Here is a 9,769-nt window from a genome sequence, read left to right as displayed (position 1 = left end):
TTTAAAAAAGATTTACTGATTCGTTTGAAAGGTGGAATAATAGAGAGGGAGAGACAGAGAGAACTTCCGTCTGCTGGTCCACTCCCCAAATGCCCACAGCAGCCGGGGCCAAGGCAGGCGGAGGACAGCAGCCAGGCGCTCCATCCGGGTCTCCCATGGGGTGGCAGGCCCAGTGCCTCCCAGGGTGCACTCTGCCAGGAGGCTGGATGGGAAGTAGAGGTGGGACTTGGCCGCAGGCCCTCCGGTACGGGGTGAGGGCGTCCCAGGCAGCAGCCGGAGCACCGAGCCACAGCGCCTGCCTGTCTGCTTGCTTCCCGGGTCTCACGACACCGTCTGCCGTGGGTGGCTGGTGCTCATCCACTCAGCCTCCCCACAACCTGGGTAAAACTCGGGAGAGTTTCTGTTCTCTTCTTTCTTTCTTTTTTATTTTTAACTTTTTTTTTTTTTTTGACAGGCAGAGTGGACAGTGAGAGAGAGAGACAGAGAGAGAAAGGTCTTCCTTTTGCCGTTGGTTCACCCTCCAATGGCCGCCGCTGCAGCCGGCGCACCGCGCTGATCCTGGCAGGAGCCAGGAGCCAGGTGCTTTTCCTGGTCTCCCATGGGGTACAGGGCCCAAGCACTTGGGCCATCCTCCACTGCACTCCCTGGCCATAGCAGAGAGCTGGTCTGGAAGAGGGGCAACCGGGACAGAATCCGGCGCCCCAACCGGGACTAGAACCCGGTGTGCCGGCGCCGCAAGGTGGAGGATTAGCCTATTGAGCCACGGCGCCGGCTCTTTCTTTTTTATTTTTAAAGATGTATTTATTTTGAAAGTCACAGAGAGAGAGAGAGAGAAAAAATTTCTATTCATTGGTTCGCTCCTCACTTGGCCACAGTGGCTGGAGCTGGGCCAATCTGAAGCCAGGAGCCAGGAGCTTCTTCCAGGTCTCCCACGCGGGTGCAGGGGCCCAGGCACTTAGGCCACCTTCCACTGCTTTCCCAGGCCATAGCAGAGAGCTGGATCAGAAGTGGAGTGGCGGGACTCAGACCAGAGCATGTGTGGGATGCTGGCATCACAGGTGATCTCTCTCCTCACTACGCCACAGCACCAGCCCCAGGAGGGGCTCTTTAAAAAAAAAAGACATTTGCAAGTGTGTTGCCTTGTGTGTCTTCATGAAGGCTAAGTAACTTCCAGTCCTCCCATTCATTTAACAGAGGCGTATCCAGAAAGACAGACACGGGCCCAGAGCCCTGTGCGTACCGCGTACGTGGCTGGCCGCACAGGAGTCCTTCCTGGATGTCGAACTCTGACCCCAGAAGGGTGCCACGCTGGGGGACACCAAGGTCAGAGGGCAAACGTCCAGCCCTTGCCAGTGGGGTCACACTGCGTTCCCTGTGAGGGGCTTGGGGTTGGCTAACGGCGAATGGGAACCTCTGGAAAAACCCCAATACCCCTGTTGCAACATTCTAAGAAAATGGCCTGTGTGCGGAACGGGAGTGAATCACCCAGGGGAAGGCTTGGGACAGTCAGCACCACTAGTCCCCACCCCTCGCTTCCCCAACAAAGCTGGGGGCGTGGGGAAAAGCGGGGAGGCTGGAGGTCCGGAATTTCAACGAGAGGCATGCAAATGGGCCAGCGGGCTCTCGGGAGGAAGCTGTGCACAGCTCCCGGTCCACGGCCTGCAAAGCAGAAGTGAGAGTGGGTGAGATTTCCCGGTCCCCCCTCCCTGGCCCTCCCTTCTCACACTGCCCCGCCCCCTCTCCCTGGGTGGGCCCTCCCCCTTCTCTTCCAGCTCGGAAATGAGCCCTCTGACTTATCCAATTGCCCAAGTCTGTGAAACACTCATCTTTAAGGGAAATCAGCCTGCGTGTCTCCGTTCAACCCTAGAAGGGGGCACAGGGTGGGGGCGGGGCTGGTGAGCAGGGGAAGAAGGAGGCAGGCGGGACCCCTGTTGAGCCCCTACCCCTGTGCGAGGAGGGAGGGCCAGGGCCTGGCCGGAGCCCTCGGCAGGGCCCCCCCTCATTGCTGTGAACAAGGGGACCCCAGGATCCGAGCGGGCTTCCCAGGATGCTGCCCTGGCCTTCTGTCTCAGGCGGCTGGGAGCCCTCGGCGGTAGCAGGTGCACACCTGGAAGCCAGGGCCTCAGCCTGGAGTTTTGAAGGAGCAAGGTGAACCCTCCATGACTTGCACCCTGATGACCGGCTGATAGATTACTCTTCCACTTCCCCGGGAGGAAGTGAACTCTGTTGACAAATGAGTCAACAGGGGAGGGGGAGGCTGCTCCCCACTCACCACGGAGGGCGCTGGTGCCGTGGGTTCCCTCTGCCCGGCGAGACCTCGGGGCTCGGCTCCTGCGGGGCCCGCCTGCCTGCCCGCCTGCCTCTCTCTCTGCAGCCCCCGCACCTCTCCCAGTGCCCGGTCCTCTTTCCCCAGATTCTAGCGCCCGCCCCGGCTAGCCCAAGGTGTGACAGGTGTCAGTCACGGCGCAGGCCGGTGGCGGTGGCGGTTACTACTTCCTTCTCTGAGCTGAGCGGGGCAGGCGCGGGGCGAGCACCCCGGTTGTACTCCTGCCTGGCTTACTCTGTATTTCTTTTCATTGAGGACGACTGTATGCTCAGTACCTGCGTTTTACAGCTCAAGAGCGTCCGTGCAATCACTGGAAAGAAGAAACAGAGGAAGCTGGGAGGTGGGCTCCCCAGAGAGGAGCTCTGTGGCGGGGGGGGGGGGGGGGTCGGGGGCGGGGGTGAATCCCCCTCAGTCTCAGTTTCTGCACCCCAACGCTGCGGCGGAGCTCAGAGGACCCTCGTGCGGATTCTGGCCGCTGGCTCCCTGCACCCCGAAGTCCTGGCAAGACTGACACCCCCGGGGCTGATCAGAGACAGCCCTCCCCCCGAGCCCCGCCCTGACCGCTTCACAGGCTCACGTTTCACCAGGAGCACGGTGTCAGCCGCCTCCGCCCCTCCCCTCCCCTGGGTCGCCTCTGGCTCAGGCAGGGGAGATTCGGGCTGTGATGGTGCGGTGTATCCTTCAGGTATGGCAGTCCCTGGCGTGGGACGAACAGCAAAGACGCCTGTCATGGAGACTGTGGCTGCGAAGGTCCAGTGGCCCCCTCCACCAAGCCACAGCCACCCACGGCAGTGACCACAAGGCTTTGCCACAGGATACAAAAGGACCCCAAGGAGCTGGGGCTTTGTGCCCCAAGTGTGACAGCTGTCAGGGGACCAGGGAGTCCAGCACTGATCCCCACGGCCCATCAGGAAGGCTGCACAAAGCACACACAGGGGCGGGGTGTGGAGACCACCCCGACAGAGTGGGCATGGGGTGAACCTCCCTCTCCTGCACTCTGCAGGAGGGAACCCCACGCAGCACACTGGCTGGGATGGCCCTTGCCTGGCCTCACTTCCGCAGGCAGGCACTGGCTCTGGCCAGGGGGCGGGGTGGGGGGGAATAGGAGGGAGTCCCGCCCTAGCTCACCCTCTGTCCCGGGCGCGCACCCTGCCGGGAAGGCCTGGGGTCGCAGCTGCCCGGCCTGGCCTGGAATAGCCTCCCTTCCCGGCAGGGTGGCCCCGGTCCGCAGCGCCAGTGCCTGAAATAGGGCTCAGCCGGCGGGTGCCAGGGGACGCACAGAGGAGCTGGATCCCCGGCGCAGGACAGGGCCCGGGACGCAAGGAGGCTGCACGGTGCAGGCCAGGGACTGGGACCAGGGTGGGGCGGGGTTTGAATTGGAGGTTGGGGCAGGGGGTGGAGACCAGGAGGCGGGGACTGGGCCCCCTGCGGAGGGGGGGGAGGACTGGGACCCGGTGGGGGTGGAGGCAGGGGACGGGGCCGGTATCCCAGGCGCGTGGCCAGACCCGGAGCGGGTGGGGCCGAGCGCTGACCTCACGGCCTGCGATGAAGCCCGTCGGGACGGCCGGGCTGATGGAAGGCTTGAGGAATTCACAGCTGGCTGTGCCACCTGGGCCGAGTTCCAGTCCCTTTCAAACGCCGCCTGGGCCGGGGAGCAACAGCGCAGTGGTTGCCATGGCCACGGACACAGGCCCCTGGCCGTGCTGGGTCCCCGACGCCCAAAGCGGGCGTCAGGGGAATCGCAGGTGGTGGGCAGGAGGGCCTGGCGAGGGGCACCTGATGAAATCCAGGCTCCTCTCCCTCGTTCAGATGCTGTCCTGGACCTGGGTGGTCCTGGGCCCCAAGGGGCGGGGTCTGACACAGTGGGACCCTCTGGTCTCCTGACTGGGAGCCAGGCTGAGCGGGAGGCCCAGCCAGGCCGGCCTCCCCCACGCTCCACGGCCACGGCCCCCTTAACCGCGTCCAGCCCGTTTCCTCAACTGTTAAGAGGCAGGTGGGCTGGCGCCGCAGCTCACTAGGCTAATCCTCCGCCTTGCAGCGCCGGCACACCGGGTTCTAGTCCCGGTCGGGGCGCCGGATTCTGTCCCGGTTGCCCCTCTTCCAGGCCAGCTCTCTGCTGTGACCCGGGAGTGCAGTGGAGGATCAAGTGCTTGGGCCCTGCACCCCATGGGAGACCAGGAGAAGCACCTGGCTCCTGGCTTCGGATCAGCGCGGTGCGCCGGCCGCAGCACGCCAGCCGCGGCGGCCATTGGAAGGTGAACCAACGGCAAAAGGAAGACCTTTCTCTCTGTCTCTCTCTCTCACTGTCCACTCTGCCTGTAAAAAAAAAAAAGAAAAAGAAAGAGGCAGGTGGTAGCTTCCAGTACAGGGCTGTTGTCCCTGGATCAGAGTGGCAATGTTGCGCACCGTGGCTCTCGGCACGGGTCTCCGGGCCACCCCTCCCATCCCCCCGCCTTGGAGGGCACCAGTTAGACCTGCTGGTGTCCGCACCTGGCCCACCCGCCTGCCAGAGCCTCCTCCTCTCCCTTCCCTGGGGGTGACCTTGAACCCTGCCTCCTGGGAAGGGCTGCTCTGGACAGCCCAGCTGGCTGCCATGAGTCACCTCTCTTGCTTGGGCCCTGGGGCTGCCAGGAGGAGAGGCGGGCCCTGGGGGGCTCCTTGGGAAGCCCGGCCTGTGTGTGTGTGTGTGTGTGTGTGTGTGTTGGGGGACCAGGGGCGCCAGCCTGGGAAGTGGCTGTGGGCCCCTTTTCCTCTGTGGGATGAGGGGCAGCATCCACAAAAGGAAGGCAGGCCTGACTTACTGTAACTTCCTGGCCGACAGCCTGCTTGTCCTGTGGTCGGGCAGGCCAGCCCGGGAGGCCCCTGCGTAGGGAGCGCTTGCCTGGCGTGGCGCAGGCCTGGGATGTGATTGCACAGTCGCTGATTTCCCAGGGGCTGCCGGGGCTTGGCTGCTCCCCGGAGCAGGTGAGGCCATTGCTTAGTGCCAGAGTATTGTTTGCAAAAAGAAAAAAAGGGTTGGGGGGACTCAGGCCCCTCTGAGAGGCATCAGGGCAGCCAGTGCTGACACAGCAGGGGCGCTCTCTGCACTGTGGGTGTAAGTGGGGACTGCTATCATCCCACCCCCACGAGGCAGGCGGGGGGCAGAGTGAGGAGCCCACCTGGGCTGAAGACCCCTGCTCCTAATTCCCAATCCGTCTGGCCTTCTGGGTGTGGGAGCCAGGGGGCCCAGGCGACAGCCCCTCCCCCAACACCTGCGCACTGCTTGCCTGGTGCTCAGCTGACTTCCCGGCCCCAGAAGAGCAGCTGTGGGTACGCTGGGGCAGCGCGGTCCCCTTCTTGTGGTTCAGGTGCTGGCGTCACCGTGCCTCCCGGCAGCCTCCCTCTCCTTTCCCAGGCTCTGCAAGAGCTGGGTACCTGAGAAGCCCTAGGGGTCCTGGGCTGCAGGTGCAGCAAAGGGAGCAGAGAGAGGGGCTGCGGCCCTTCCCCCGCCCACGGCTGCCTCTCTGACCTGGAGAAGGGTGCAGGGTGCAGATGAAAGGTGAAAGCCTGGCACCACCCCCAGCCGGCCCCCGCTCAGAAGCACCTGCCCAAGGAGGTCTCCGCCTCGCTGTCAGCTGCCGCAGGGCGGCGGGAAGGGCTGGCCGGCCGCTTGGCCTCACCTCGAAGTTGCCAAGGAGCCGTGACACCGTCCGGATTTCCCAAGCCAGGCTCCAGGGCTCCACACACACACACACACACGCACACACATGCACACACACGCACACACACACGCACGCACACGCCCAGGAAGGCTCAGCGTGCGCTCTCCGGGCGATGCTGTGCCCAGTGGACGGGGTCATCTGAGGTTGCCGAGGCTGGAGCTCTCGGCAGGAAGCATCCCTGCGGCTGAGTGAGGCAACGTCTGTGCAGCGCCAGGCCGTGCCAGCCCGGCGACCGAGGTTCGCTCCCTCCCTAGGAAGGACGCTCGCGCCACACGGCCTGCCTCGCAGCGGCCAGCTCCTCCCCCGGGCGCCTCTGCAGCCTGTCCTCCGTGCAGGTCGGAACGGGGCGCTGCGCGTGTGCCCTCGGTTTGAGAGCAGGGCCAGCGCGTTCCCCGTGCTCTTGCTGGAAGATGCGGGGGAAGGAAGGATGTTCTCCAGCGGGGATCCCCCGGCCCTCAGTCCCTGGTTAACTCGTGTCCCCCGTCAAAGCCAGGGCCACATGGAGCCCACAGACGTGACCGTGTCTGTACCTGTCATCCGGGAACCGTGAGCCACGCTTGATCAGTTTGGGTCCCAACCCAGTGCCTGCTGTGCTTAACCAGGGAGGGAGAGGGGGGAGGCAGGGATGGGGGGATGGGTCCCCAGGCCGAGGAAGGCCCAGGGCTGCTTCCTGCCCTGCACACGGCGGGGAGATGTCTTCCCTGGGTCCTTCTCAGAGAGCACCGCCCTGCAGACGGAACACGGCTGTTGTTTTCAGCCTCTGCTGTTTCGTTCTGGCAGCCCCAGGAAACACTGAACCCCCAGCCCTCAGAGGACTGCTAGAACAAACTCGGGGAGTCGGCACTGTGGCACAGCGGGGTAAAGCCACTGCCTGCAGTGCCGGCATCCCATAGGGCCGCCGATTTGAGTCCCGGCTGCTCCACTTCCGATCCAGCTCCCTACTGTGGCCTGGGAAAGCAGCAGAAGATGGCCCAGGTCCTTGGGCCCCTGCACCTGCGTGGGAGACCAGGAAGAAGCTCCTGGCTTCAGAACAGCTTAGTTCTGGTTGTTGCGGCCATCTGGAGAGTGAACCAGCGGATGGAAGACCTCTCTCTTCTCTCTCTCTCTCTCTCTGCCTCTCCTTCTCTCTCTGTGTAACTCTTTCAAATAATTAAATAAATGTATCTTTACAAAGGAAAAAAAAAAGAAAAACATGAAGGATGCGTGCCAGGCCCATGGAGGAAAGACCTGGGAGAGAGCGGGAGGGGACAGGAAGGGCCTCCTCAACTTCTCCCTCTCACCCCAAGCCGGAAGCTGTGGACCCAGGGGCTGAGCCGGGCAAGAAGCCGCCACTCTTCTCCTAGCAAGGGGTGTGGAGCTTGGGTGTTGGGTGACAGGGAGACGGCTGAATCCTCCCGGGCCCTGGGAAGACCCCGCTGGTGATAATAAACTCGGGGGCCAGCGTCATAGTTCAGCGGGTCAGTCCACTTCCGATCCAGCTCCCTGCTAATGCCCCTGGGAAAGCAGCGGAGGACGGCCTGAGTGCTTGGACTCCTGCTACCCGTGGGGGGACCAGGATGGAGTTCCTGGCTCCTGGCTTTGCCTGGCCCAGCTCTGGCTGTTGCAGCTGTTTGGGGAGTGAACCAGCGAATGGAAGATCTCTCGCTCTCTCTCTGTAACTCTGCCTTTCAAATAAATAACCTTTAGATAATAATAACCTGGTGCCACGGTCTTGTCTCACGAAGCAGGTGTCACTGACATTCCCAGGAGTGGTTGACGGCTGAGGGGCCTACGCACCGGCGTGGGCCACAGGGCTGGGCCACATGCTTGGCCGTCCTGGACCACGGTGTGTGCTCTGCCCCTGCTCCTGGCCCTCCATGGAACCGGAGCTCCTGTGTCCATGGCCAGGGCCTTGGCAGGGTTGGGCCAAGGGGCAGAGTGAGCACCGTGGTCACAGGCAGGAGTGTTGGGGCCACAGTGCCTGGGCGTGGATCCCGGCTCTGGACGAAGCCAGGGCCGGGCACAGCTCTGTGGCTCAGTGGCTGAAGCCACACCAGCATCCCCCACCCCTGTCAGGTGCCAGCTCCAGCTCCACTTGCAATCCAGCACCCACGCGGGAGACCCGGGTGGGTGGAGTTCGTGGCTCCCGCCTCTGGCCTGGCCCGGCTCGGACTGGAGCAGCCACTGGAGGAGGGAACCGGCAGACGGAAGGAAGCCCTTCCAGAGACTCAGAGCCGTGCTCGACACGGGATGTACGGCAAGGAAGCACCCTGAGAAGAGCAGTCGCCCCAAGCCAGGGCCTTGCCCTCCAGGGTCGAGCCCAGGAGAGGCTGTGACATGGGGGTAGACGGAGTGTTCAGCTGGCTCCCATAGGACCCTCCGAGACTGGCAAAGAGAAGCTGGGGAGACGCGGCGGCAGCAGCAACCCTCCCACATCCTGGGCCGGCTGACTCGGAGGCTTCCCCCCTGCCTCTAAGGCCAAGGTCACCTTCGGAGCCTGTCTCAGACCCCTGCCTTGCCGCTGCCCCGAGCCCTGGTTCGCCCGAGCCCTGTTAGCTGTGTTGCCCACAGCGGGACCTCAGACCAGACTTGGCCGTCACTCAGCACACAGCTGGGGACGGTTCTGTCCGGCACCTTCACACGTGGAACACGGAACGTGCGGGCGGTGCGTGCAGGCGCCAGCGTGGACGCCCCGTGCGCATCCGGGAAGCCCTCCAGTCATCTCCAGCCACTTCCCCTCCTGCCCCCAGCCCCTGCCCAGCGTCAGCCTCTCCCGGGCATGGCTCCCATGAGCTCCAGAGCCGCGCACGCTGCGCCTGGGTTGGGCCTCTCTCCCTGTGCCGCTCGGGACTGACCACCTCGACCCCTGTCCTGTGTGGGCACAGGTTTCTGGCTGCAGTGTGCCCCTTGGCTGACCTTTCAAGTTCCTCTCTTAGACTAGAGAGGCCTGGAAGTGCGCCCCGGGAGGAGGGTCCAGGCTGCTCTCCTGGGCTCCTCCCCTCCACCCCCGAGCTCTGGCCACAGTCTGGTCAGGGCCCTTGCTGTGTGCTCGGCCAAACCCTGGCCCTGCGCTGTCCTGGGGAGGCCAACGGGGAAGCCCCCGTGTGCAGGCAGGATTCCCTAGCCAGGGGGCAGCGCTGGCTGCTGTCTCAATGTCGGCTGGGCAGTCTCCCTGCCAGAACCCCTTGCCTAATCCCACCAGGTGCCAAGGGACATTAAAAAGAGAGAGAGGGTGGCCATGAGGCCGCTCCTGGAAGCCGGCCCGCGTCCCCTGGTGCCGGCTCCTCGGAGTCCAGCTGCTGCTCCTAAGCGATGATTCACAGGGATTCGGGGTTCCCCGAGGCAGTGAGCAGAGCCCTGGACGCTGGGCTGGCCAGAGGTCTTGCTGGGGTCTCCCTGGGAATTCTGTGTCTGAGGCCCCCAGCTGCTGGGAGACGGGAAGACCTGGGTGCTCTCTGCACTCCCCCAGGGTCTAGGCCGAGAGTCTGGCTGCCCGGCTCCGGCCCCCAGGGCTGACCTGGACTCCGGTGAGAGCTGAGTGCCCGGCCGGCATTCGAGTCCCTTGGGGCGCTTTCACAGTCGCTGCTGACCACAGTCCCGGGTGGGGCTCCCACGCGCAGATGTGGGCAGTGCTGGGGAGGGCACTGGCTGGGAGACAGCTGACAGGTGTTCCACTTGCTTCTACCACCGCCAGTCGGTGTGATTTGATTCAAGCCCAAATCAGCACACAGGAGTCCAATCCTCCAGAACGCTCCTGCCTCAC

General features: G+C 63.9%; 2 long non-coding RNA genes across 2 annotated transcripts; one reads left to right on the top strand and one right to left on the bottom strand.

The window, feature by feature from the left end:
• Nucleotides 1-383: 383 nt before the first annotated feature.
• On the bottom strand, nucleotides 384-1,572 carry LOC138846001 (uncharacterized). Its single transcript, XR_011383327.1, has 2 exons — nucleotides 1,241-1,572; nucleotides 384-1,105 (listed from the first exon to the last, which is right to left on the bottom strand). It is a non-coding gene; the product is annotated as an uncharacterized lncRNA (long non-coding RNA).
• Nucleotide 1,573: 1 nt separating this feature from the next.
• LOC138846000 (uncharacterized) lies at nucleotides 1,574-7,218 on the top strand. The gene is made up of 3 exons (XR_011383326.1): nucleotides 1,574-1,682; nucleotides 2,582-2,666; nucleotides 3,012-7,218. It is a non-coding gene; the product is annotated as an uncharacterized lncRNA (long non-coding RNA).
• The last annotated feature ends 2,551 nt before the right edge of the window (nucleotides 7,219-9,769 follow it).

This window comes from Oryctolagus cuniculus, chromosome 17 (genome assembly GCF_964237555.1).
Source record: "Oryctolagus cuniculus chromosome 17, mOryCun1.1, whole genome shotgun sequence".
Lineage (NCBI taxonomy): Eukaryota > Metazoa > Chordata > Mammalia > Lagomorpha > Leporidae > Oryctolagus > Oryctolagus cuniculus.
The sequence above is the reverse complement of the archived record's forward strand: the minus strand, read 5'-3'. Positions and strand labels throughout refer to the sequence as shown.